Below are 5,000 nucleotides of genomic sequence, written 5' to 3' on the forward strand. Positions count from 1 at the left end.
CCCCCTCCCCCCCCACACACTCCTCCCTCCCTCCCCCCCCCACCCCTCCACCCCCCTCCCACGCCCCCTCTCAAGGCGCATGCGTCGTGCGCACGCGCACGCGCACACGCACGCACGCGCGCGCGGAGGCTGAGTGAGTTGGTGTGAGAGAAAGGTAAATGTGTCTGCACGGTAGAGACGCGGTCTTTCAGTCCACAGACAGCCGACGGCGAAACACACTTTTCCTGGACTTTGAATGAGCCACCCTCTTGGCACACAGCGCTAGACAGGACGCTTGCCAAGCATACCCTCAAATAACAGAGAGGGGAGAGGTGAAAGAAAAAAAAAACCAACATAGAAAGAGCAACCAAGAGAAATTAACACAGGGTGGAAAAAAACAACAAACAACTGGGTGAGTGAGAGGTGGCTTGTCTTTTGCGCAGTGAAAGAGAGAGAGAGGAGAGAGACAGGGAAAGAGAGAGAGGAGAGAGACAGAGACAGAGAAAGAGAGAAAGGACAGACAGAAGCGAGGAAGCTGGATGCGGGACTGATAACTTCGTGAAAGACAAGGTAGCGATTCTTTTGTTTTTTTCGTTTATTTTATTTTATTTTTTTTATCTGTTTTATTTATTTATTCATTTATCTACTTATGTGTGTATTTGAGATTTCTGAAATAATTTCAATATGATTTTTTTTCTCTGTGTTAGTTCTTCAAAGTTTTGTCGTATGTATTTTTTGTGAGTTAATTCTTCTTTCTTATTTATTTCAATTTTGCTTTCTCCTTTTTTCTTTTTTTTTCATTTTTGTTTTTTTCGTTCTTACTTACTTTTTGTTCTCTTTACCTGTTTCTTAATTTATATATTTGTTTCTTGTTTTTTTCTGACTTTCCTGTCTGTCTTTCTGATTTTTTTCTTTTCTTTTTCTTTCTTATTTTCCTTTTCCTCATTTTTCTTTGGTTTGTTTCTTTTGTGTTTCGTAGTCTATGCTTTCTTGTATTTGTATTTTATTTGTAGGTTCTTTTTATCACAACAGATTTCTCTGTGTGAAATTCGGGCTGCTCTCCATAGGGAGAGCGTGTCGCTACACTACAGCACCACCCATTTTTTTGTATTTTTTCCGGCGTGCAGTTTTCTTTGTTTTTCCTATGGAAGTGGATTTTTCTACAGAATTTTGCCAGGAACAACCCTTTTGTTGCCGTGGGTTCTTTTACGTGCGCTAAGTGCATGCTGCACACGGGACCTCGGTTTATCGTCTCATCCGAATGATTAGCGCCCAGTCCACCACTCAAGGTCTAGTGGAGGGGGAGAAAATATCGGCGGCTGAGCTGTGATTCGAACCAGCGCGCTCAGATTCTCTCGCTTTCTAGGCGGACGCGTTACCTCTAGGCCATCACTCCACTTCTTATTTTGTCTGTTTTTTTTCTCTCTTTTTTTTGGTTGTATATCTAATTTGTCCATTTTTTTTTCTTTTCTTACTGTCTGTAATTTTCTGTTCTATTTTCTGTGTTTGATTTGCGCTCAGTGGTGTATGCTTTCTTTCCTTCTGTCATTCGTTAAAAAAAAAGAAGAAACCCTTGTTTTGGATTTGTGGAATTTCAGGGTATGTTCTCTCCCACTCTTTCTGTCTGTCTGTCTGCCTCTGTCTGTCTGTCGCTCTCTCTCTCTCTCTCTCACATATACACTCTTTCTCTCTGTGCGTATGTGTGTGTGTGTGTGTGTGTGTGTGTGTGTGTGTGTGTGTGTATCTCTCTCTCTCTCTCTCTCTCTCTCTCTCTCACATACATTCTTTCACATGTCTTTCTGTCTGTCTCTACCTCTCCCTTTTTTTCTGTCTGTTTCTCTGGTTATGTGTCGTGTTTGTTGGCATTTTCGTGTATAAATTATGTTGAATGGTATTTTGAGCGTTAAACTGTTGGATATGTTCACAGGAGTTGCACCATATTGAATGAAGTCGCTCTGTTGCTCGCTCTCTCTCTCTCTGTGTCTGTCTCGCACGCACGCACACACACACACACACACACACACACACACACAGTCTCTTTCTCTTTGTCTGTTCTCTCTCCCCTTACTCCGTCTGTCTGCCTCTGTCTCTCTCTCTCTCTCTCTCTCTCTCTCTCTCTCTCTCTATATATATATATATATATATATATATATATCAGCTGTAAACGAATATTGTGTACTTGGTTTCAATTTCACTACCAACACCACCCTTTAACGTGGCGAAAATCATTTCGGGTAACAAAAAGAACCTTTCGAAATTATAAAGAAGAAAAATAGATGTCACCCGATACATAAAAAAAATGATAAAAGAATGAGAACCATACAGTAAAAATGATTTAATTAAAAAAAAACACAACCAAAACATTGAGCCAATATTGCTTCATTTATCTGAAATGGTGGGAATGCTACGAAATGGGTGATTCAGAAATAGGTCCATGTGATGACTTGCAGAAGATTGTGATGCTGACTAAAGGGAGGAGGAATTTTGTTTAACCCTCTCCATACGAACGGCGAAAGAGACGACGTTAACAGCGTTTCACCCCAATTACCATCATCAAAATATTGCAAGCGGAAGGCTCTTATACTGAAGAGGTGAATGTTGACAAAGAATACCACAATTCTGACGACAGAAGCTAAAGGTTGGGTCATTGAGACACCCACTGGACATCCGAGGGGTCTGTGTAGAGGAGAAGAGAGGACTGGCCGTACTGAGTGAGTTAATGTCCCGTCACACATATCGGTGATTGAAGACATTTTGTTAAAGTATTTATGAATACATTTGAGTATTATCGGTTAGAAGGGTGGGAGATGTGAATGAATGGAGGGTTGGGGGAAACTGGGCAAATGAGGGTGAAATGAGGGTGAAATCTGAAAACAAAATCTAAATACAATTACAGGAAATTACTTAAAGGACTTCGTAAAAGAGAAGTCGTTAAACTGACAAGCGAAACTAACTGATAATGAATGCAAAAAGTCAAAAACATCAACGTTCTCAGCCACTTGTGAAGACACACTTTAGTGTACATAAGGCTTCAAGCTACAGTGAAAAATTATATGCTCAATTGTCAGGTTACTAAAGCATATGCACTTGACATTAGAACAATACTTGGTCAGTAATGAATTTGATAACAGTCTGAGAGCTCAGAAACTCAGAATTGGTCTGTGAATCGGACCAAAGTCTGAGAGAGCCAACTGACAAAAGGGGTGAATGGGATTTTGACCATTATGCTTTACGTCATATACAGATATACATATACATACATACATACATACATATATATATATATGTCTCAGACACGTTTTAACTACATGGAATGGAACAATAACGGGGAAGAAGAAGACAAAAATGACTGCAGGATTCTTCAAAGACAAAAAACTAAAGTTTATAAATAAAAACCTTTTTGGTGGTGGCTGAATCCTCTTTGTACAGTGGGACACGACGTTTCGAACCATAGGCCCGTTGTCAAGTGATGAGAAGAGGACAGTTTGACTAGGAAAGCCTATGTGAGAAAAGGGTGATGACATCTCACTACTTTACGGCTATCACAAAACGTTTACGACATGGAAGAGTTTTGGTGAAAAAAAAAACGGAAAAAAAACACCTCTTCCCAAAATAGCCTCCCTCCCCTGCCTCTTCCTTGTCTTCAGTTTCTCCAGTTTTAGAGTGATGCATGCGTGTGAATGACTGGTGCGAAAGCGCTTTGATTTGTCTATGCACAAAATTCAACGCTATATAAATACCATGTTATTATTTTTTTAAAAAAAAGGAAAAAGAAAGTATGCTAGGTTATACAGATTAGGGAGATTTTTTGTCAAACTGGTTTACGGTACTGCGTGGCTATAACAAGGGACAAGGGATGTGAAATTGATCGGTAACATTTTCAAACGTCTGGGCAACGTATCTATACAGGGGCTATTTGGGGGCAAAGAGACATGTTCACATCTTCGGTCATTTATGGCTGAATTTGAGGGAGGAAAATACATTATGAATACTTACTGCATTAGAGGTTCTCATGCCCTGATTTAGACTTGATACACTCTCTCTCTCGACAGTAATGTCCGTCTAAAAATTCGCACCAGAAAAAAAAGTTATCCCCCCCCCCTTTTGTAAATCAAACATTAGAATGAATTGCATTTCTTGTTTTGATATTCATATATGAATAATTCTTCTTAAAGACCCAACGACAGTTCTAGTGTACATAGGTCTACTACCGCAAGCAGATACTGAACCATACAATTGCAATTTATCTCAACTTATATATCATAGTATCAATACAAAAAAAAAATTGTTTGAATATGTGAGATTCTAAAGGCACGGTTGACATAATTATAATGATAAAATGGCAATGGAATAAAAATATCCAAATTATATCACATACGCTCTGCTCACATGCAATTCTGTGTGTGTGTGTGTGTGTGTGGGTGGGTGGGTGTTCTGTGGGCTTTTGTTTGTTTGTTTGTTTTCTATTTTTATTATGTCGATTATTGATACCATGCTTGTATGTGTGTGTGTGTGTGTGTGTGTGTGTGTGTGTGTGTGTGTGTGTGTGCGTGCGTGCGTGCAACTGAGTGTATTTGAATTTCATGTATGTTTTTCTATAACCTTTTGTTATCTTGTGAACATTTTGATTTCATTTCTTTTTGCCCTGAGGGCTGGATGTAAAAAAGCGTATGCATGCTTATTCCACTTCCCTCTTTAAAACGATTCGTTCGTTCGTTCGTTCGTTCGCTCTCTCTCTCTCTCTCTCTCTCTCTCTCTCTCTCTCTCTCAGCTGAATGAATAACTTACAACGTGCTGTACCAACACTTCAATTAAAAGTAAACATGAGCAAAAGTAACATTATTGTTTATCGAAAAGGTGGATATCTATCTAGACATGAGGGAAAGTTGGATATACGATACCGTTACAAGGACTGTCGTCAGTATGTACCATTCCTTTGGGATATTATCAACAACAAGTTTTGTTTCCACTTGCAAAGATCTTGCCAGCAGAGAAAAGAAAAATGTTTTATTGCGCATTAG

At 39.4% G+C, this 5,000-nt stretch overlaps 1 protein-coding gene across 3 annotated transcripts in view; it reads left to right on the top strand.

Annotated features, from left to right (window-relative positions):
* Positions 1 to 163: 163 nt before the first annotated feature.
* LOC143290139 (uncharacterized) overlaps positions 164 to 5,000 on the top strand; it is a 75,054-nt gene continuing 70,217 nt past the window's right edge. For 2 of the 3 annotated variants that reach the window (XM_076599433.1, XM_076599434.1), the window contains exon 1: positions 164 to 549. The gene's annotated coding sequence lies outside the window, so the exon portion shown is untranslated. The remainder of the gene's footprint in view (positions 550 to 5,000) is intronic. The other variant, XM_076599435.1, reaches the window with a different exon arrangement.

This window comes from Babylonia areolata, chromosome 15 (genome assembly GCF_041734735.1).
Source record: "Babylonia areolata isolate BAREFJ2019XMU chromosome 15, ASM4173473v1, whole genome shotgun sequence".
NCBI classification, from domain to species: Eukaryota; Metazoa; Mollusca; class Gastropoda; order Neogastropoda; family Buccinidae; genus Babylonia; species Babylonia areolata.